This window comes from Thalia democratica, chromosome 8, assembly GCF_965202585.1.
Source record: "Thalia democratica chromosome 8, ktThaDemo2.hap1.1, whole genome shotgun sequence".
NCBI lineage: Eukaryota > Metazoa > Chordata > Thaliacea > Salpida > Salpidae > Thalia > Thalia democratica.
In genome coordinates this window covers 6,020,376-6,045,293 of record NC_139172.1, presented here as the reverse complement: position 1 = coordinate 6,045,293, position 24,918 = coordinate 6,020,376, and the positions used below count along the sequence as shown (strand labels likewise).

At 31.5% G+C, this 24,918-nt stretch overlaps 1 pseudogene; it reads right to left on the bottom strand.

The window, feature by feature from the left end:
• Positions 1-441: 441 nt before the first annotated feature.
• The window catches only part of LOC145842832 (polyubiquitin-like), a 90,146-nt pseudogene continuing 65,669 nt past the window's right edge, over positions 442-24,918 (bottom strand).

The window sequence follows — 24,918 nt, the reverse complement described above, 5'->3', positions numbered from 1 at the left end:
TTCAGCCTTTTTCGTGCTGCTGTTTTCGATTTTGTTTTGAATCCCACCCACCCCAAAAATTATATCCAATATATATTTTAAACTATTTTTAAAATTTCAGAAATTTTATGTTACGTCACTAACTCTTCCAGATGTCCTGTTTTAGTCGACTTAAAATCGTTCAAAAATATGTATAAAAATTTGCATAAAATTAGCATAATTTCTTTTTTGAGTTGATTATCAAATTTAATATCTTTGGAACTTTACTTTAAAATTACATAATAAATAACAGTGTTATACGTTTAAGAAATAAATAAAGTATTACACAACTGTAATAGCTAATAAATAAAACAAAGAAAGTCAATGTGCTATAAAAAATATCACTTGAAAAACAGCTGAATATAAACTTTAGGTAGATTAATCTAAATTTTTTATATAAGAATGTTTGTCTGAAGATATTTTTTATTCTGGTACTACTACATCAGACAAAGTCCTTCCATCTTCCAATTGTTTTCCAGCAAAGATCAAACGTTGCTGGTCTGGTGGGATACCTATGATATAAGAGTATTGGTATTATATTCGTTAAAACATCTTAGCTTATATTGGCAATATTTTTAGATTTAACCTAGAGGTTAAAAATATTTATTAAAATACATTTTTAATTATAAAATTTTAAGGTACAAACTTTGTTAAAAACTTTATTTTATATATTATTATTTTATTTAACCCTTTTTATTGAAATATTCATTACCATATTTAATTTATTAGCTTACACGATTAAGTAATATATAACTTTTATAAACAAACCTTCTTTGTCTTGGATCTTAGCTTTAACATTTTCAATGGTGTCTGAAGTTTCAACTTCTAAAGTGATGGTTTTGCCAGTCAATTTTTTCACAAATATTTGTATTCCACCACGAAATCTCAACACCAAATGAAAAGTGGACTCTTTCTGAATATTTCTAATATTCTCTGATTGGTCTTCCAGTTGATCCTGGTGAATCCCCATCCCATCACAGTGCACTCCTGCCCCGCCCCGACACCGTCGTCCGACCCGAAGCCGATCATCTTGACTTTCGAGTTGAGCGGCTTCGAATTTTCCGGTTTTGAATCGAACGGTTCCTCGACGAACAGCAGAGCCACGTCGTTCAGCCTGTCTCGCTCGAAGTCGGGGTAGGGGTACACTTGTATCTTCTCCGGCCCGATCTCCACCCTGCCCGTGACTCCCTCTCTTCGAAACTGCCAAACGTCTCCCGCCACGACGGCCACTTTTGTAGTTTGGTATAGAAATTCCGTATGCAGGAGAGGAGTACTCAATGTGGCTGTTCATGCCGACCAAGAGTTACGATGATTTGCAGAAACTCACAGTTAGCAAGATGAGAAGTATGATTGAGCGAAGCACAGAGTTTCAAGGAAATATAAAACTGCTCCTGCCAAAGTTCAAACTTGAATACGAAAAAAACTTGCGAGAAACTTTTGAAAAGTTGGGGATGACTGACATGTTTTCGTTCAAAAAGGCAAATTTTAATAATTTCTCCTCCGCTTTCTTTCGGTTTTGCTTCGCAAAAAAGCACAACAGCGCGCTTTGCGCGCGATTGTGCGATCTTGCTTTAACTTTCATGCCTTGAAAGCTTCGCTTTCTTTGTACGTCCCAACCTCAGAAAGCTCCGCTTTCTTTCGGTTTTGCTTCGCAAAAAAAAAACGTTGAAATCGTTCAAAAATATGTATAAAAATTTGCATAAAATTAGCATAATTTCTTTTTTGAGTTGATTATCAAATTTAATATCTTTGGAACTTTACTTTAAAATTACATAATAAATAACAGTGTTATACGTTTAAGAAATAAATAAAGTATTACACAACTGTAATAGCTAATAAATAAAACAAAGAAAGTCAATGTGCTATAAAAAATATCACTTGAAAAACAGCTGAATATAAACTTTAGGTAGATTAATCTAAATTTTTTATATAAGAATGTTTGTCTGAAGATATTTTTTATTCTGGTACTACTACATCAGACAAAGTCCTTCCATCTTCCAATTGTTTTCCAGCAAAGATCAAACGTTGCTGGTCTGGTGGGATACCTATGATATAAGAGTATTGGTATTATATTCGTTAAAACATCTTAGCTTATATTGGCAATATTTTTAGATTTAACCTAGAGGTTAAAAATATTTATTAAAATACATTTTTAATTATAAAATTTTAAGGTACAAACTTTGTTAAAAACTTTATTTTATATATTATTATTTTATTTAACCCTTTTTATTGAAATATTCATTACCATATTTAATTTATTAGCTTACACGATTAAGTAATATATAACTTTTATAAACAAACCTTCTTTGTCTTGGATCTTAGCTTTAACATTTTCAATGGTGTCTGAAGTTTCAACTTCTAAAGTGATGGTTTTGCCAGTCAATTTTTTCACAAATATTTGTATTCCACCACGAAATCTCAACACCAAATGAAAAGTGGACTCTTTCTGAATATTTCTAATATTCTCTGATTGGTCTTCCAGTTGATCCTGGTGAATCCCCATCCAATCACAGTGCACTCCTGCCCCGCCCCGACACCGTCGTCCGACCCGAAGCCGATCATCTTGACTTTCAAATTTTCCGGTTTCGAATCGAACGGTTCCTCGACGAACAGCAGAGCCACGTCGTTCAGCCTGTCTCGCTCGAAGTCGGGGTAGGGGTACACTTGTATCTTCTCCGGCCCGATCTCCACCCTGCCCGTGACTCCCTCTCTTCGAAACTGCCAAACGTCTCCCGCCACGACGGCCACTTTTGTAGTTTGGTATAGAAATTCCGTATGCAGGAGAGGAGTACTCAATGTGGCTGTTCATGCCGACCAAGAGTTACGATGATTTGCAGAAACTCACAGTTAGCAAGATGAGAAGTATGATTGAGCGAAGCACAGAGTTTCAAGGAAATATAAAACTGCTCCTGCCAAAGTTCAAACTTGAATACGAAAAAAACTTGCGAGAAACTTTTGAAAAGTTGGGGATGACTGACATGTTTTCGTTCAAAAAGGCAAATTTTAATAATTTCTCCTCCGCTTTCTTTCGGTTTTGCTTCGCAAAAAAGCACAACAGCGCGCTTTGCGCGCGATTGTGCGATCTTGCTTTAACTTTCATGCCTTGAAAGCTTCGCTTTCTTTGTACGTCCCAACCTCAGAAAGCTCCGCTTTCTTTCGGTTTTGCTTCGCAAAAAAGCACAACAGCGCGCTTTGCGCGCGATTGTGCGATCTTGCTTTAACTTTCATGCCTTGAAAGCTTCGCTTTCTTTGTACGTCCCAACCTCAGAAAGCTCCGCTTTCTTTCGGTTTTGCTTCGCAAAAAAAAAACGTTGAAATCGTTCAAAAATATGTATAAAAATTTGCATAAAATTAGCATAATTTCTTTTTTGAGTTGATTATCAAATTTAATATCTTTGGAACTTTACTTTAAAATTACATAATAAATAACAGTGTTATACGTTTAAGAAATAAATAAAGTATTACACAACTGTAATAGCTAATAAATAAAACAAAGAAAGTCAATGTGCTATAAAAAATATCACTTGAAAAACAGCTGAATATAAACTTTAGGTAGATTAATCTAAATTTTTTATATAAGAATGTTTGTCTGAAGATATTTTTTATTCTGGTACTACTACATCAGACAAAGTCCTTCCATCTTCCAATTGTTTTCCAGCAAAGATCAAACGTTGCTGGTCTGGTGGGATACCTATGATATAAGAGTATTGGTATTATATTCGTTAAAACATCTTAGCTTATATTGGCAATATTTTTAGATTTAACCTAGAGGTTAAAAATATTTATTAAAATACATTTTTAATTATAAAATTTTAAGGTACAAACTTTGTTAAAAACTTTATTTTATATATTATTATTTTATTTAACCCTTTTTATTGAAATATTCATTACCATATTTAATTTATTAGCTTACACGATTAAGTAATATATAACTTTTATAAACAAACCTTCTTTGTCTTGGATCTTAGCTTTAACATTTTCAATGGTGTCTGAAGTTTCAACTTCTAAAGTGATGGTTTTGCCAGTCAATTTTTTCACAAATATTTGTATTCCACCACGAAATCTCAACACCAAATGAAAAGTGGACTCTTTCTGAATATTTCTAATATTCTCTGATTGGTCTTCCAGTTGATCCTGGTGAATCCCCATCCCATCACAGTGCACTCCTGCCCCGCCCCGACACCGTCGTCCGACCCGAAGCCGATCATCTTGACTTTCGAGTTGAGCGGCTTCGAATTTTCCGGTTTTGAATCGAACGGTTCCTCGACGAACAGCAGAGCCACGTCGTTCAGCCTGTCTCGCTCGAAGTCGGGGTAGGGGTACACTTGTATCTTCTCCGGCCCGATCTCCACCCTGCCCGTGACTCCCTCTCTTCGAAACTGCCAAACGTCTCCCGCCACGACGGCCACTTTTGTAGTTTGGTATAGAAATTCCGTATGCAGGAGAGGAGTACTCAATGTGGCTGTTCATGCCGACCAAGAGTTACGATGATTTGCAGAAACTCACAGTTAGCAAGATGAGAAGTATGATTGAGCGAAGCACAGAGTTTCAAGGAAATATAAAACTGCTCCTGCCAAAGTTCAAACTTGAATACGAAAAAAACTTGCGAGAAACTTTTGAAAAGTTGGGGATGACTGACATGTTTTCGTTCAAAAAGGCAAATTTTAATAATTTCTCCTCCGCTTTCTTTCGGTTTTGCTTCGCAAAAAAGCACAACAGCGCGCTTTGCGCGCGATTGTGCGATCTTGCTTTAACTTTCATGCCTTGAAAGCTTCGCTTTCTTTGTACGTCCCAACCTCAGAAAGCTCCGCTTTCTTTCGGTTTTGCTTCGCAAAAAAGCACAACAGCGCGCTTTGCGCGCGATTGTGCGATCTTGCTTTAACTTTCATGCCTCGAAAGCTTCGCTTTCTTTGTGCGTCCCAACCTCAGAAAGCTCCGCTTTCTTTCGGTTTTGCTTCGCAAAAAAAGCACAACAGCGCGCTTTGCGCGCGATTGTGCGACCTTGCTTTCAGCCTTTTTCGTGCTGCTGTTTTCGATTTTGTTTTGAATCCCACCCACCCCAAAAATTATATCCAATATATATTTTAAACTATTTTTTAAATTTCAGAAATTTTATGTTACGTCACTAACTCTTCCAGATGTCCTGTTTTAGTCGACTTAAAATCGTTCAAAAATATGTATAAAAATTTGCATAAAATTAGCATAATTTCTTTTTTGAGTTGATTATCAAATTTAATATCTTTGGAACTTTACTTTAAAATTACATAATAAATAACAGTGTTATACGTTTAAGAAATAAATAAAGTATTACACAACTGTAATAGCTAATAAATAAAACAAAGAAAGTCAATGTGCTATAAAAAATATCACTTGAAAAACAGCTGAATATAAACTTTAGGTAGATTAATCTAAATTTTTTATATAAGAATGTTTGTCTGAAGATATTTTTTATTCTGGTACTACTACATCAGACAAAGTCCTTCCATCTTCCAATTGTTTTCCAGCAAAGATCAAACGTTGCTGGTCTGGTGGGATACCTATGATATAAGAGTATTGGTATTATATTCGTTAAAACATCTTAGCTTATATTGGCAATATTTTTAGATTTAACCTAGAGGTTAAAAATATTTATTAAAATACATTTTTAATTATAAAATTTTAAGGTACAAACTTTGTTAAAAACTTTATTTTATATATTATTATTTTATCTTATATTTTATCTTATATTTATTCTTTCAAAAATTTATTTTACAAAACACATAATATATTGATCTTATAGTTAAGTTTTATTAAAGTTTTAACTAAAACTTATCTAAGTTATTTGCAAAATATATGGTGTCTTGATGATCGAAAAGTCTTTCTCCACACCAATTATTGACCATAGTTGTGAGCGTTCACATTTTTTGTTTTAATTGAGTTAAATTTGTCCTGGACAAGACGTTAAAAGGTATCCGTGGTGTGCAACTCGATAACCGAAAGGTTTTTTTTTTGTGCACCAGGTCCTAGGACCAAATATTTTGAGCGTCTTTTTTTTGTAGTTTAACAAACTATACTTAAATTTCATTTTTTTTAAATTCGCTGGTGTAGATAGTTTGGAGAAAATTACGTACAAAAGTAAATTTGTCATATCATATAGAAAAAATTTAATTACATCTCAGAACATCAGTTTAGTCGCAGTTAGTTTGTTTAAATGAATAATTTTAAATATAAATTAAAAAACTCTTAAAAAGTTAATTGTTAAATCCAATTAAAAATAAAGTAGATATGTTTAGTTTTAGGGTGTTTATAACTTTACTAATACCTATCTATTAAAATAATTTAGTTGATATTTATTTTTAATTGTAACTGTACTTGCAACCTAATTTTGTTAAAAATCTTAAATGAATCTCAAAGAAGAAAATTAGCTTTAGTTTAGTATAAACGCTTTTAAGAATAATTTTACTTAAAGTACATGTTTAACGATAACACATTTTCAAATTATACATTTATATTTCTTAAAAAAGTTTAAGCAGTTTTAGGATAAACTTATTGAACCCTTTTTAAATAAAAAAGTCTTATTTTCTAGTTTTTTTAGATCACCACCTTGATTGACTTCAGAAAATCATTTTGTAAAAAAAAAGATTACAGTTTATCAGTTTTAAAGACCTAAGCTGATATTTCAAAATAATAAGACACGTAGTCTTTTTGAACTTCTTATTGTTAACAACGACAATTTAATTTATTGGTAACCGAGTTACTTTTATTATAAACAGTGTAGTAATGTTGATCTTAGAATTAGTTTATGACAAGTTTTCTCAACTATAAAAACAGCAAAAAAAGTTAAGAATTTAAAAAAAGCCTGAAGAAATTCTTATATTTATTCTCAATTTTAAAGAAACTACATATGTTTTTAAAGTATTTCACAAACTATCCATGTATGAAGCAAGTAATGTTTTTCTTTTAAGTTAGTTAAAACTTGCTTTTTTTTAATATGACAAATTATTGATTATCTGAATCGAAGAAAAAATAATTCACAGATATCATTTATATATTCTCTTAAAGGTCGTTGTACGTATTTTTTAACTGTAGAAACAAACTGCTGGATTGAAAATTTATAATAAACTTAGAGTCAAGCAATTGATAAAAATAACAGATACCATCATAAAAATTTATTGAAACACTAGTTTTGAAAAAAAAAATTAGTCACAGAAAAAGGTGAAATAATTGCATATAAATGACAACAAAAAAAAGTGAAAACTAAGTTAAGAACTAAGTAGCAAGAGAAGTTTAGAATGTAATGCACGTAGTTTATTAGAAAAAAATTGCACTGTTACCTCTGAAAAGTTTTTCAACTCTTAATTGTGACTTTAAAGAATCAATAAAAAAATATTTAATTGATTAACTAAAATAAGTTTTAAGACTAAAATAAAACATTTTTTTTAAATATTTTATGTATTTATTAAACTAGTAATAATGACTTTTTAAAAATAACATATGCAAAATATATATGCAAATAAATAAAACTAAACAGTTTTACTTAGCTTAATATAAGTACTAATTATTGTAAACATTGCTTCATAAAAAAGCACTAACTTAATACACTTTTAGTAAGTAATAAAACAGCTCGAATTAGTTAAAATAAGTAGAGACTTGAGAATTATTTACAAAATATACAAGTTTACAGAAGCTATGTGTTCTCGAACACATAAAAAAAAAACAGGAAAATTAAAAAAAATATTCTATAAAAAAATGAACATATTGATGAAATATAAAAACTATGTCTTGGTTGTCAAGTCAGTGTAGGCGGCCTGAAAGTAAAAACAAAGCAGAGCGCGCTTTTGTGCTAGCTAAATAAAGCAAATACTAAAAAATAATAATCAATAATAAATAAGAAAGTAAATAAAATTATAAATAAAGTTTTAAAAATAATAAGGTTTTTAAATTTTGTACTGTTTCTCAAATTCTCTTAAAAAATGCATCAAGTTTTTAAAAACTGCCGTTTAAACTAAGTATTAAAACATAATATCTAAACTAATTTTTACTTCAAACAAATCTAAATTCGTTACCCTAAATTCCTGCCTTAAAAACTTAAATTCCTGCTTTAAAAACTGCCGTTTTAACTAAGCATTAAAAGACAATTACTCGACTAGAAAGAAAAAATAGTATTTTAACTTTAAAAATCTGAATTCTTTAATCTAAATTCCTGCCTCAGAAAGCTCGCTTTCTTTCGGTTTTGCTTCGCAAAAAAGGCACGCTTCGCGCACGATCTTGCTTTAACTTCTATGCCTCGAAAGCTTCGCTTTCTTTGTACGTCCCAACCTCAGAAAGCTCCGCTTTCTTTCGGTTTTGCTTCGCAAAAAAGCACAACAGCGCGCTTTGCGCGCGATTGTGCGACCTTGCTTTCAGCCTTTTTCGTACTGCTGTTTTCGATTTTGTTTTCCATCCCACCCACCCTAAAAATTATATCCAATATGTATTTTCCAGATGCTGTCTTTCCCAGATGTGTAGTGAGTTGTTCTTGTAAATGTTAAAAAAAGTAGTTTTTAATAACATTGACACCTACTTTAGGTAAAACTGCTCAACTTTACATTTTAGTAGAATATTCCAAGTTGAGACTACAGTTTGCATTCTTTTCTGCTATTGATTTTTAATTAAGGAATTTTTTATTAAATAAATGGTTAAGTTTACATAAAGTAAATAAATGAAATTTTTAGGATTTTCTGTGGTTTTTAAAGTTGCTCGTAGCTTATGTATAATACTCTACAACTACAGTATCATCTGATAACACTTTGTGTTGGTCAGGATGTGTGTAAGTTGCACAATCGTAGGTTGTCTCGGATGCTGTTGTTGTTGGTCGTGCGGTGAAGTTCATTGTTTATTAAAGAAAACGTTGAAATGCAACTGTACGTGATTGAATTGCGTAAAGTAAAAGACTATTAAAGTTAAACAAAAGTATTGAGATAGCAAGTTATATATTTTCTTGGAGTGGTGGTTTTCAGGTTAAATATATCTATGAAGTAAAGTACAAAACAATAAAGAGGTACTTTAAATTGAAAACAGATATTAATAAATAGCCAAGAGCATCGCACACCGCGCGCAAAGCGCGCTTTTGTGCTAGCCGAATAAGGCAGATAAATAATATAATAAGTAAAAAAAAATATTAATTAGAAATTTTTCAAATTTATGATAATTTTGAAATACTATTAAAAACTCTTAAAATTTCAGCAAACTTATGTTTAAACTATTAGAACAAATTAGTTCGAACAGATAATGTAAAACGAAGAAAAAACTAAATATCTATTCACTTAAATACAAAACAAAAAGAACTACATAAGTAAGAAAATAGTTTGTAATAAGTATCTAAAAGTATCGCACACCGCGCGCAGAGCGCGCTTTTGTGCTAGCCAAATAAAGCAAATACTAATAAATAATAATCAATAATAAATAAGAAAGTAAATAAAATTATAAATAAATTGTTAAAAATAATAAGGTTTTTAAATTTTGTATTTTTTCTCAAATTATCTTAAAAAATACATCAAGTTTTTAAAAACTGCCGTTTAAACTAAGTATTAAAACATAATAACTCAACTAATTTTAACTTCAAACAAATCTAAATTCGTTAACCTAAATTCCTGCCTTAAAAACTTAAATTCCTGCTTTAAAAACTGCCGTTTTAACTAAGCATTAAAAGACAATTACTCTACTAGAAAGAAAAAATAGTATTTTAACTTTAAAAAATCTGAATTCTTTAACCTAAATTCCAGCCTCAGAAAGCTCGCTTTCTTTCGGTTTTGCTTCGCAAAAAAGGCACGCTTCGCGCGCGATTTTGCTTTAACTTCCATGCTTCGAAAGCTTCGCTTTCTTTGTACGTCCCAACCTCAGAAAGCTCCGCAGTCTTTTCTTTGTCTTGGATCTTAGCTTTAACATTTTCAAAGGTGTCTGAAGCTTCAACTTCTAAAGTGATGGTTTTGCCAGTCAATTTTTTCACAAATATTTGTATTCCACCACGAAGTCTCAACACCAAATGAAGAGTGGACTCTTTCTGAATATTGTAGTCAGACAAGGTCCTGCCATCTTCCAATTGCTTACCAGCAAAGATCTTAATCTGAACTGAGCAAAGAATTTTTAATCTGTTTCAATGTTTTTTCAATCTGAGTCGATGTTTCTTTTTTTGTAACAACTGTAACAAACTGATGAAAGTTTGTTGAAATATACTTGTGTTTAGTAAAATCTCTTGTTTGTTTTCAATCAAGTAAAAAAGCAGACTAAAGTCTAATGAGTGTTTGTACTAGAAAGATTAAAAGTTATCGTTGAAAAGACATTAAAAGGTATCCAAGTGGTGTGATATATATTTATAAAAACTATTATATAAACTATTATTATCAACAACGTTAGTTTAAAATGTTAGTTTAAAAAGCGTTAGTAATTTTTGTGAATCAAAAGTATTAGAAATCTTTAAGGTAAATTTTTTCCTCTCCTACTCCGCCAAAAAAATGTTGCCATTAATTATTTATAAGGTATAATTTTATTTATTTCAAACTTAAGTTTTAAGTTCTCAAATAAATTGCTTGAGACAGAAGAAAAAAACGGTATACTATCAAAATCCACCCGCTTTTTTTTTAAACTTTTTTTATTTACTAATTTATTTTATATATTTTTGAATTTTATTTATTTTTTATTTACTTCCTGTTACCCCTCACCCTCGTTCAGTTAGCGTTTCTCAAACTTGACTGGGTGGATTTTGAACGTGTCCCAAAATGAGAGAATTCAAAATATATTTAACTTAATAGAACCTTTACAATTAAGCTTAATAAATACTAGAAACAAACATTTAATGCTAGTTTTGAAACAATAAAAAAGTTTTAAATGTAAAAATCAAGATTTATTCCATTGCAAAAAGAAGGTTCAAAATAAGCATTGCGATGAGTCCCTCCTAAACTGAATATTCTTCGTAGCTTTTGTTTTTCTGAAACTTGTCCTCATTTTCTCTTTCCACCTCGCCTTGCTTTCCTCTCATCCAATCTTTGAAACTGCGGTACCTCACGTAAAAAATCGAGTTCTTCTCGGTATCAGTCGCTCGCTGCCACCCGAACAGTCTCTGCTTCCCGTCACTGGCGTCCCTGCACACCAGCGGGCCGCCCGAGTCCCAGTTCAGCAAGTAGGGGCCGTCCCTGTTCAGGTCTCCGAAGTGAATGATGCGCTGGTAGATCGTCGTTATGTTCAGCGTGCCGTACTTCAGCACCGGCGACTGCCTGCTTCTCTGGTCGGTCTTCCAGTCAATCCTTGTGTATCCCCACCCCATCACAGTGCACTCCTGCCCCGCCCCAACACCTTCATCCGACCCGAACCCAATCATCTTGACTTTCGAATTTTCCGGTTTCGAATTGAACGGTTCCTCGACGAACAGCAGAGCCACGTCGTTCAGCCTGTCTCGCTCGAAGTCGGGGTAGGGGTACACTTGTATCTTCTCCGGCCCGATCTCCACCCTGCCGGTGACTCCCTCTCGTCGATACCGCCAAACGTCTCCCGCCACGACGGCCACTTTTGTGGTTTGGTTGTTGCTGTTTCGAACGCAGTGGGCCGCCGTCAGAACCCAATGGGGGGCGACGATTGCACCTCCGCAAATGCAAACTCCGTGGCAGTTCAGATTGCGGATCTGAACCACGAACGGGAACTGATCTTCCTTGGCTTGTTTTCCTCCCAACATCTGCCCCGTGCAAGCTTCGAGGAAGAGCAAGCAAAAAATTACGAGACGTTTCATTTCAGCGACACAGAAACGAACAAAAATCGAGCTTTTCATTCGTTTTTTTTTCAATAGATTTTTTAAGGCATTATGACGTAGTTTTGAAACAACTGGCTAATAATCATTTTCTGAAAAAATAAAATGTATATTTTTAAACAATTTTATTTTTATGTAATCTTTTTACTCGAATTGGGTGGGTAATTTATTTTGCACGAGAAACACTTTTACACGATGTGACACTTTTGCACGGTAGGTAATTTTTTTTTTTGGTTTTATTAATCTTAATCTTTTTTTTCTATTACTATTACCTATTACCCTCGATCGGTAAATTTCTTATTTAGTTTTTCTGGTTTTTATAATCTATTTTTTATATTTTTTTTGTTTTACTGTATTTTTTGTTTAATAATTTTATTTCGTATGTTTTTTGTTTATCACTTTTACCCCTAACCCTTACCCTCGGCCGGTATTTTTTTAAAATTTTTTGCATTTTTATTAGTTTATTTTATTTTTATTTTTTCTAACTTTTTATTTTTTGTAATTTTTTCTTGCTATCACTGTTACCACTAACCGTTACCCCTGGTCGGTATTTTTTTGTGTTTTTTTATTATTAATTAGTCTTTTTATATTTTTCTTTTTTTTTTTACATTTTTTTTAGTAATTTATTTTACTTTCGTGCAAAAGTGACCCTTCATGCTAAAGTGACACTCGTGCAAAAGAGTTGCCGAGCAAAATTGTCCACTTGAATTGTTTATCGTTAAGATGTCAAATTTTTTATCTAAAAATCAAACTGTGGAGTTTAAGTATTATTACCTTCTTTTTTATTTTTATAAATATTTATTTCTAGTTATTTCCTAATTATTTTCTTTCGCTTTTTTTTAAATTATATTTACCTTTAAGCTGTAGAAATAAACAGCTAATCTGCATACAGTTACATGTATAAATAATTTTGTTAATTCCTAACCAACTGTTATATTAACTTTTATTACTGTTTTATCTTAATTTACTTTTATGCCTTATACTAAGCTACATAACAAAAATGTAAGAAATACTTTTTTAAAGTTAATTTTAAAGATGTAGAAATTAAGTAGATAAATACAAGTAAAGATATTAGTAGTGTTGTAAACTACGTCTTAAAATATTTTTCCTCAAACTAGTTGCTGGTTTTTTATAAACAAAATTTTAAATTCCGTTCCTTACAAAAATAATCAAAGCATAATCAGCATGAAAAGCTTGATTACTACTTTATATATAAGCAACTCAATGCGTTAAAACATTGCTTAGAAACCTTAGCTGTAACATAAGATTAGACTTAATATAGCATATTAAATTTTACTTGTAACATTAAACTTAAAAATACTCATTACCCAAAATCTTTTTTTTTAATACCGATGTATAAGCTTAAAAGTGTATGACAAAAAAAGTATATCAACATTAAATTAACAATGAAAGTTCAGCCAAAACTATTAAAAATAACAATTTTAATTTATTCCATTTTTAGATAGTAGTGTACAAGTAATCTGAATTATGTCGTTTGATTCGTTCATTGATGACCTCTACGCTGAGTTTAGCAGCAAATCACCGCACGAGAACATTCTCTTTTCTCCTTTCAGCATCTCCCTGGCCCTCAGCATGATTTATTGCGGATCAGAAGGCAACACCGAAGATCAAATAACGAAAGCCTTTGGTCTCTATTTTGGTAATTATAAAAGTACAGAGGTTTTGGAAGAGTTTCAAAAGTTATCTTCTAAACTTCCCTCAGTTAAGGCCCGAATTTTCAACAATTTGTTCCTTGAAAGCCGGTACAAAGTCAAAAGTGGTTATTTGAAACTTCTCAAAGGCTTCGGTTGCAAGGCGCTAAACTTACCATTCAAAACTAAATCGGACCGCAAGCGAAGTGCAGATGCCATTAACAAACTTGTTGCTGAGAGCACCGGAAACAGAATAAAACGAGCAATCGCTCCCGAGTCGCTTACTGAGCTGACCAGAATGGTTTTAACCAGCGTTGTACACTTCAAAGGTTTTTGGTCATTAGGTTTCAACATGAAAACCACGTTTCTGTCCACTTTTTACAATTGTGACGGCACACAAACTCAAATTGCGATGATGTCGAAAATCTTGCCTCGTTACAAATATGCTTATGACGATGAAATGTACGGTATAGAAATGCCGTACGCAGGAGAGGAGTACTCAATGTGGCTGTTCATGCCGACCAAGAGTTACGAAGATCTCCAGAAACTCACAGTTAGCAAGATGAGAGGCATGATTGAGCGGAGCACAGAGTTTCAAGGAAATATAAAACTGCTCCTACCAAAGTTCAAACTTGAATACGAAAAAAACTTGCGAGAAACTTTTGAAAAGTTGGGGATGACTGACATGTTTTCACTCAAAAAAGCAAATATGAACAAAATTTCAGATGTAACAGGACTTCATGTGTCGGATATCGTTCATAAAACTTATTTAGAAGTCAATGAAGAAGGCACTGAAGCATGCGGAGTAGCAAGTAAGATGCTTTGATTTAAACTACAAATTTGAGTAACTAAATTTGCACTAGTATTAAAATGAAACTATTCTTATAAGATTTAAAATACTATTACAGATAGTAAGTTAAATAAAAATAGCTACAAATATAAATACAAACTTGATACCTAATGTAAAAGTTGTTTATTCAAACTGCAAAAGTAAGTAATAATTTTTTTAAATTGAACTTATAAAAAAATTACATTATATTTACTTAATAAAGCGAGAACTACTTCAGCTTGTAAGTTTGGGTTATCTTGTTTACCAATTCTAAATAAACAATTTTATAAGTTTTCTTAATTTTAGTTTGAAAAGAACTATAAGACTTCTTGTCTGCACATTATTCTCTCATTATATAATACAAGATATTTTATAATACTGAATGTTGATTTCAACCTTTACATCAGTATGGCTTGAGTGTTTTAATCTTTTCGCATATATTTCTAGCATCATCATTCAGTGGACCTTTCGGTGACCGACCAGCAGAATTCATCTGCAATCACCAATTTGTTATGCTGATAACACACAACAGCACAGGCAACATCATTTTCTACGGCAAAATTGGAGACCTCAAGGCGGCTGAAACAACTGCTGAAAAGATATGTAAAGGTCGCGAGGATGGAAAAACGTTGGTGAGTAAATTGTGAAGAGCTGACTTGCTTCGTAAAGCAATAAAGATCTTCGACTTGTTGCGTAATTATTCTTGAACCATTAATTTGAATGCAACTCTGTTTGCTTTTGTATTTAGTTTGTTGTTTTTGTGAGATATGTTGAAGTTATTATATAATTTTTCAATACTGAGTTCGTTCAAAAAAATTAAATTAAGAAGTTCATCGCTGTTAGGTGTGTACAAAACCCGTATAATTGTTTGTTTGGTTATACTTTGTTACGTTGTTGAAAATATTTGGTTTAGACTGTAATAAATTTGTGTCACTACTTTTGTATCTTTGTATAATGAATTAATATATACTTGTATAACTTAAAGATGTTAAGCAATAGCTAAAACCTAACAGTGGTAACAATACGCTTAACAGAAAATTGCAGCTGTAAAGGTATAATAATTAAATACTTCAAATAGACCCGTACAAAGGTAGAATAGTTAAATAAGTTGTAAAAATTTTTAAAATATTTACAGTGTTGTAACTGACTGTAATCTGAATTATACAAACCCTGAGAATTACTAAAAATATTTTTTTTTAACAAAAGATTTTTTTCTAAAATAAATTATTATATACTAATTATTGTTGTTCTAATTAACATAGTCTTTTCAAAAGAAAAAGAAAATTTATCTAAGGTAAAAAATGACTTAGTTTATATATAAGAGCTTAGTTTCTACCCTTACAAACCAAGAGATTTTGAATTACTTATCTAAAGTTAAATAAGAAACGCACTTTTCTTAAACTATTTTTGAAGTTGTATAACAAATAGAAATTTGAGCTTTTTCAGTTATCAATTTTCAAGAAAAAACTAAAATTAGTATTTTACAACTAAAACTAAAAAATCAAAACTTTATCTTTATACCACAAAAACAGTTTTTTCACTAAACGATCGATGTTTTCAGATTTGAATTGTATTAAATAAAATTCTAAATTTATTAAGAGTACAAAGTTAGTTTTTTAAATATTAAAAACTATATGCCTCTAGGTTAGAATATGAATTGGAAGCTTTTTTAGTCGGCAGGCCATACTTATCTGAAAAAGTCTTTGCTAGCTGCTTAATTTTGTGAAACTTACTATATACTTCAAAAAAAACTTTTTCAAAGCAAATTTTAGATAAAACTTATCATTTGAAAATCCATGGCTAAAAGTTCTTACTCTAGTCCTTAGACTCTATTGTGATCTTGGTGTCCGTTTGCGGGGCCTGGCAGCCACAACGGAACAGATACTGCCTCTGAGTAACTTGAGATCATCTTAAAATACTGTTACTTACAATATTAGGCAATATTAGAATATCAGAATATCAAATATGCATATCAACATAGGGAATATAAATATATGGAATCAATAACAATAACAAATACTAATAATAATATGAACATTTAACAGGATCTAACAATTTTAAACAATTATATATAAATACAGATAACTTAAACTACCACTAATATACTAAATAAATCACTAGTATATTTTAAACAACTAATTTTTACTAAATTTTATTATTAAACAAATTAGAAATGTAAACTTCAATTAAAGATAATAAAGAGAGATAAACAGTATTTACAAGATAGCAGTTCTCTGAAGCCTTAACATGTTACTTTCAATACATATAATGTCAACTCAGCCCTATCATTCAAATCTGCCATATAAAAAAGTGTCTTCAAAAAACAACAAAACTTATCCATTGTTACGTAATATCTTTTAATTTTAGCGTTCTTAGAAATAAATAACTTTTTTGTACTTTTTCGAATAAGCCTAACATTACATTGGTTTTTTATCGTTTTCAGTAAATTCATGAAAAGCACTGTGTACTCACAATGAAATTAAGAACATTGTTTTTTTTTCAAAAATTAAAATTATATTTGTGTTTCATAAGTTCTTTTTAAACCCAAGATTGATGTTTTTGCCTATTTCAAAGTTAAAATGTTATGATATTTGTTGCTCGTTTTGCAATTATATAAAAATTAACTTTTTTTCCAAGACAACCTTGAAAGCCGGTACAAAGTCAAAAGTGCAAAGGTACAAAGATTTTAATAAATAGCCAAGAGCATCGCACACCGCGCGCAAAGCGCGCTTTTGTGCTAGCCGAATAAGGCAGATAAATAATATATAAGTAAAAAAAAAATATTAATTAGAAAATTTTCAAATTTATGATAATTTTGAAATACTATTAAAAACTCTTAAAATTTTAGAAAACTTATGTTTAAACTAAGGATTAGAACAAATTAGTTCGAACAGATAATGTAAAACGAAGAAAAAAGTTAATATATCTATTCACTTAAATACAAATCAAAAAGAACTACATAAGTAAGAAAATAGTTTGTAATAAGTAGCTAAAAGTATCGCACATCGCGCGCAGAGCGCGCTTTTGTGCAAGCAAAATAAAGCAAATACTAATAAATAATTAATAATAAATAAGAAAGTAAATAAAATTATAATTAAAGTGTTAAAAATAATAAGGTTTTTAAATTTTGTACTATTTTTCAAATTCTCTTAAAAAATACTTCAAGTTTTTAAAAACGGCCGTTTAAACTAAGTATTAAAACATAATATCTCAACTAATTTTAACTTCAAACAAATCTAAATTCGTTAACTTAAATTCCTGCCTTAAAAACTTAAATTCCTGCTTTAAAAACTGATGTTTTAACTAAGCATTAAAAGACAATTACTCTACTAGAAAGAAAAAATAGTCTTTTAACTTTAACAAATCTGAATTCTCTAACCTAAATTCCTGCCTCAGAAAGCTCGCTTTGTTTCGGTTTTGCTTCGCAAAAAAGGCACGCGATCTTGCTTTAACTTCCATGCCTCGAAAGCTTCGCTTTCTTTGTACGTCCCAACCTCAGAAAGCTCCGCTTTCTTTCGGTTTTGCTTCGCAAAAAAGCACAACAGCGCGCTTCGCGCGCGATTGTGCGATCTTGCTTTAACTTCCATGCCTCGAAAGCTTCGCTTTCTTTGTACGTCCCAACCTCAGAAAGCCCGCTTTCTTTCGGTTTTGCTTCGCAAAAAGGCACAACAGCGCGCTTCGCGCGCGATTGTGCGATCTTGCTTTAGCTTTCATGCCTCAAAGGCTTCGCTTTCTTTGTACGTCCCAACCTCAGAAAGCTCCGCTTTCTTTCGGTTTTGCTTCACAAAGAAAGCACAACAGCGCGCTTTGCGCGCGATTGTGCGACCTTGCTTTCAGCCTTTTTCGTGCTGCTGTTTTCGATTTTGTTTTCCATCCCACCCACCCCAAAATTATATCCAATATATATTTTCAACTATTTTTTAAATTTCAGAAATTTTATGTTACGTCACTAACTCTTCCAGATGTCCAGTTTTAGTCGACATAAAATCGTTCAAAAATATGTATAAAAATTTGCATAAAATTAGCATAATTTCACAAATTCACACGAGTATAACAGTTCCGTCTAAAATAAAAATAATCAAAGTAAATTTCAATAACTTATGAAAGAAGAATCAAAGTGTTTTTGATTTTAGTATTAATCAGCATTGACAGTTGTTTAAGTGTTTAAAATTTTTATTTTTATGTTGAGCTTAACAAATTTTTATGTTTAGCATAACATATTGCTTTTACAATTTAAAAATGCTTTTAAGTATACGTTAATATTACTTTTGTTTCTGCTTTAACTTTATATTAAATAAAAAGTCTGTAAAAAGTTTTTTTTTATCTGGTGAAAGTCTATTTTTCAAAGTTAGCAAAACTTAATTTTAGTTTTTGTTAAGTACTTTCTAAAAAATTGTTAACTTAATTAAACTATAAAGTTGAACTCTATATGTTATAGCTCGGCTAAAAGCTATCTAAAACAAAGAACTCCGAAGTTCGGAGTCCGAACACTTAATACGGCCTGCACAAGACATTAAAAGGTACGACTTGATAACCGAAAGGTTTTTTCGTACACCAGATCCTAGGACAGACTTTATGAGTTCTTTTTTTTTGTCGCTCGATAAACAACGTTAGTTTAAAATGTGACGTTTGAGTAATGTTTGTGAATTGAAAGTATTAGAAATCTTCAAGGGTAATGAATAAGTTTTTTTTTTTCTAACCCGCCTAAAGAAAATGTTTTCATTTCTAATTTGAAAGGTGACAAGTAATTTTATTTATTCATGTTAAGTTGTCAAATATATTGAGACAGTAGAATTCAAGATGTACTTAACTTAATAGAACCTTTACAAATAAGTTTAATAAGTTCTAGAATAAACACTTTATGTTCGTTTTGAAACAATAAAAAAGTTTCAAATGTAAAAAAACAAGAATTATTCCATTGCAAAAAGAAGGTACAAAATAAACATTGCGATGACTCCCTCCTAAACTGAATATTCTTCGTAGCTTTTGTCTTTCTGAAACTTGTCCTCATTTTTTCTCTCAACCTCGTCTTGCTTTCTTCTGATCCAATCTTTGAAACTGCGGTACCTCACGTAAAATATCGAGTTCTTCTCAACATCAGTTGCTCGCTGCCACCCGAACAGTCTCTGCTTCCCGTCTTCGGCGTCCCTGCACACCAGCGGGCCACCCGAGTCCCCGTTCAGCAAGTAGGGGCCGTCCCTGTTCAGGTCTCCGAAGTGAATGATGCGCTGGTAGATCGTCGTGATGTTCAGCGTGCCGTACTTGAGCACCGGCGACTGCCTGCTTCTCTGGTTGGTCTTCCAGTTGATCTTGGTGAATCCCCACCCCAACGCCTTCGTCCGACCCGAAGCCAATCATCTTGACTTTCGAGTTTTCCGGTTTCGAATTGAACGGTTCCTCGACGAACAGCAGAGCCACGTCGTTCAGCCTGTCTCGCTCGAAGTCGGGGTAGGGGTACACTTGTATCTTCTCCGGCCCGATCTCCACCCTGCCCGTGACTCCCTCTCTTCGAAACTGCCAAACGTCTCCCGCCACGACGGCCACTTTTGTAGTTTGGTATAGAAATTCCGTATGCAGGAGAGGAGTACTCAATGTGGCTGTTCATGCCGACCAAGAGTTACGATGATTTGCAGAAACTCACAGTTAGCAAGATGAGAAGTATGATTGAGCGAAGCACAGAGTTTCAAGGAAATATAAAACTGCTCCTGCCAAAGTTCAAACTTGAATACGAAAAAAACTTGCGAGAAACTTTTGAAAAGTTGGGGATGACTGACATGTTTTCGTTCAAAAAGGCAAATTTTAATAATTTCTCCTCCGCTTTCTTTCGGTTTTGCTTCGCAAAAAAGCACAACAGCGCGCTTTGCGCGCGATTGTGCGATCTTGCTTTAACTTTCATGCCTTGAAAGCTTCGCTTTCTTTGTACGTCCCAACCTCAGAAAGCTCCGCTTTCTTTCGGTTTTGCTTCGCAAAAAAGCACAACAGCGCGCTTTGCGCGCGATTGTGCGATCTTGCTTTAACTTTCATGCCTTGAAAGCTTCGCTTTCTTTGTACGTCCCAACCTCAGAAAGCTCCGCTTTCTTTCGGTTTTGCTTCGCAAAAAAAAAACGTTGAAATCGTTCAAAAATATGTATAAAAATTTGCATAAAATTAGCATAATTTCTTTTTTGAGTTGATTATCAAATTTAATATCTTTGGAACTTTACTTTAAAATTACATAATAAATAACAGTGTTATACGTTTAAGAAATAAATAAAGTATTACACAACTGTAATAGCTAATAAATAAAACAAAGAAAGTCAATGTGCTATAAAAAATATCACTTGAAAAACAGCTGAATATAAACTTTAGGTAGATTAATCTAAATTTTTTATATAAGAATGTTTGTCTGAAGATATTTTTTATTCTGGTACTACTACATCAGACAAAGTCCTTCCATCTTCCAATTGTTTTCCAGCAAAGATCAAACGTTGCTGGTCTGGTGGGATACCTATGATATAAGAGTATTGGTATTATATTCGTTAAAACATCTTAGCTTATATTGGCAATATTTTTAGATTTAACCTAGAGGTTAAAAATATTTATTAAAATACATTTTTAATTATAAAATTTTAAGGTACAAACTTTGTTAAAAACTTTATTTTATATATTATTATTTTATTTAACCCTTTTTATTGAAATATTCATTACCATATTTAATTTATTAGCTTACACGATTAAGTAATATATAACTTTTATAAACAAACCTTCTTTGTCTTGGATCTTAGCTTTAACATTTTCAATGGTGTCTGAAGTTTCAACTTCTAAAGTGATGGTTTTGCCAGTCAATTTTTTCACAAATATTTGTATTCCACCACGAAATCTCAACACCAAATGAAAAGTGGACTCTTTCTGAATATTTCTAATATTCTCTGATTGGTCTTCCAGTTGATCCTGGTGAATCCCCATCCCATCACAGTGCACTCCTGCCCCGCCCCGACACCGTCGTCCGACCCGAAGCCGATCATCTTGACTTTCGAGTTGAGCGGCTTCGAATTTTCCGGTTTTGAATCGAACGGTTCCTCGACGAACAGCAGAGCCACGTCGTTCAGCCTGTCTCGCTCGAAGTCGGGGTAGGGGTACACTTGTATCTTCTCCGGCCCGATCTCCACCCTGCCCGTGACTCCCTCTCTTCGAAACTGCCAAACGTCTCCCGCCACGACGGCCACTTTTGTAGTTTGGTATAGAAATTCCGTATGCAGGAGAGGAGTACTCAATGTGGCTGTTCATGCCGACCAAGAGTTACGATGATTTGCAGAAACTCACAGTTAGCAAGATGAGAAGTATGATTGAGCGAAGCACAGAGTTTCAAGGAAATATAAAACTGCTCCTGCCAAAGTTCAAACTTGAATACGAAAAAAACTTGCGAGAAACTTTTGAAAAGTTGGGGATGACTGACATGTTTTCGTTCAAAAAGGCAAATTTTAATAATTTCTCCTCCGCTTTCTTTCGGTTTTGCTTCGCAAAAAAGCACAACAGCGCGCTTTGCGCGCGATTGTGCGATCTTGCTTTAACTTTCATGCCTTGAAAGCTTCGCTTTCTTTGTACGTCCCAACCTCAGAAAGCTCCGCTTTCTTTCGGTTTTGCTTCGCAAAAAAGCACAACAGCGCGCTTTGCGCGCGATTGTGCGATCTTGCTTTAACTTTCATGCCTCGAAAGCTTCGCTTTCTTTGTGCGTCCCAACCTCAGAAAGCTCCGCTTTCTTTCGGTTTTGCTTCGCAAAAAAAGCACAACAGCGCGCTTTGCGCGCGATTGTGCGACCTTGCTTTCAGCCTTTTTCGTGCTGCTGTTTTCGATTTTGTTTTGAATCCCACCCACCCCAAAAATTATATCCAATATATATTTTAAACTATTTTTTAAATTTCAGAAATTTTATGTTACGTCACTAACTCTTCCAGATGTCCTGTTTTAGTCGACTTAAAATCGTTCAAAAATATGTATAAAAATTTGCATAAAATTAGCATAATTTCTTTTTTGAGTTGATTATCAAATTTAATATCTTTGGAACTTTACTTTAAAATTACATAATAAATAACAGTGTTATACGTTTAAGAAATAAATAAAGTATTACACAACTGTAATAGCTAATAAATAAAACAAAGAAAGTCAATGTGCTATAAAAAATATCACTTGAAAAACAGCTGAATATAAACTTTAGGTAGATTAATCTAAATTTTTTATATAAGAATGTTTGTCTGAAGATATTTTTTATTCTGGTACTACTACATCAGACAAAGTCCTTCCATCTTCCAATTGTTTTCCAGCAAAGATCAAACGTTGCTGGTCTGGTGGGATACCTATGATATAAGAGTATTGGTATTATATTCGTTAAAACATCTTAGCTTATATTGGCAATATTTTTAGATTTAACCTAGAGGTTAAAAATATTTATTAAAATACATTTTTAATTATAAAATTTTAAGGTACAAACTTTGTTAAAAACTTTATTTTATATATTATTATTTTATCTTATATTTTATCTTATATTTATTCTTTCAAAAATTTATTTTACAAAACACATAATATATTGATCTTATAGTTAAGTTTTATTAAAGTTTTAACTAAAACTTATCTAAGTTATTTGCAAAATATATGGTGTCTTGATGATCGAAAAGTCTTTCTCCACACCAATTATTGACCATAGTTGTGAGCGTTCACATTTTTTGTTTTAATTGAGTTAAATTTGTCCTGGACAAGACGTTAAAAGGTATCCGTGGTGTGCAACTCGATAACCGAAAGGTTTTTTTTTTGTGCACCAGGTCCTAGGACCAAATATTTTGAGCGTCTTTTTTTTGTAGTTTAACAAACTATACTTAAATTTCATTTTTTTTAAATTCGCTGGTGTAGATAGTTTGGAGAAAATTACGTACAAAAGTAAATTTGTCATATCATATAGAAAAAATTTAATTACATCTCAGAACATCAGTTTAGTCGCAGTTAGTTTGTTTAAATGAATAATTTTAAATATAAATTAAAAAACTCTTAAAAAGTTAATTGTTAAATCCAATTAAAAATAAAGTAGATATGTTTAGTTTTAGGGTGTTTATAACTTTACTAATACCTATCTATTAAAATAATTTAGTTGATATTTATTTTTAATTGTAACTGTACTTGCAACCTAATTTTGTTAAAAATCTTAAATGAATCTCAAAGAAGAAAATTAGCTTTAGTTTAGTATAAACGCTTTTAAGAATAATTTTACTTAAAGTACATGTTTAACGATAACACATTTTCAAATTATACATTTATATTTCTTAAAAAAGTTTAAGCAGTTTTAGGATAAACTTATTGAACCCTTTTTAAATAAAAAAGTCTTATTTTCTAGTTTTTTTAGATCACCACCTTGATTGACTTCAGAAAATCATTTTGTAAAAAAAAAGATTACAGTTTATCAGTTTTAAAGACCTAAGCTGATATTTCAAAATAATAAGACACGTAGTCTTTTTGAACTTCTTATTGTTAACAACGACAATTTAATTTATTGGTAACCGAGTTACTTTTATTATAAACAGTGTAGTAATGTTGATCTTAGAATTAGTTTATGACAAGTTTTCTCAACTATAAAAACAGCAAAAAAAGTTAAGAATTTAAAAAAAGCCTGAAGAAATTCTTATATTTATTCTCAATTTTAAAGAAACTACATATGTTTTTAAAGTATTTCACAAACTATCCATGTATGAAGCAAGTAATGTTTTTCTTTTAAGTTAGTTAAAACTTGCTTTTTTTTAATATGACAAATTATTGATTATCTGAATCGAAGAAAAAATAATTCACAGATATCATTTATATATTCTCTTAAAGGTCGTTGTACGTATTTTTTAACTGTAGAAACAAACTGCTGGATTGAAAATTTATAATAAACTTAGAGTCAAGCAATTGATAAAAATAACAGATACCATCATAAAAATTTATTGAAACACTAGTTTTGAAAAAAAAAATTAGTCACAGAAAAAGGTGAAATAATTGCATATAAATGACAACAAAAAAAAGTGAAAACTAAGTTAAGAACTAAGTAGCAAGAGAAGTTTAGAATGTAATGCACGTAGTTTATTAGAAAAAAATTGCACTGTTACCTCTGAAAAGTTTTTCAACTCTTAATTGTGACTTTAAAGAATCAATAAAAAAATATTTAATTGATTAACTAAAATAAGTTTTAAGACTAAAATAAAACATTTTTTTTAAATATTTTATGTATTTATTAAACTAGTAATAATGACTTTTTAAAAATAACATATGCAAAATATATATGCAAATAAATAAAACTAAACAGTTTTACTTAGCTTAATATAAGTACTAATTATTGTAAACATTGCTTCATAAAAAAGCACTAACTTAATACACTTTTAGTAAGTAATAAAACAGCTCGAATTAGTTAAAATAAGTAGAGACTTGAGAATTATTTACAAAATATACAAGTTTACAGAAGCTATGTGTTCTCGAACACATAAAAAAAAAACAGGAAAATTAAAAAAAATATTCTATAAAAAAATGAACATATTGATGAAATATAAAAACTATGTCTTGGTTGTCAAGTCAGTGTAGGCGGCCTGAAAGTAAAAACAAAGCAGAGCGCGCTTTTGTGCTAGCTAAATAAAGCAAATACTAAAAAATAATAATCAATAATA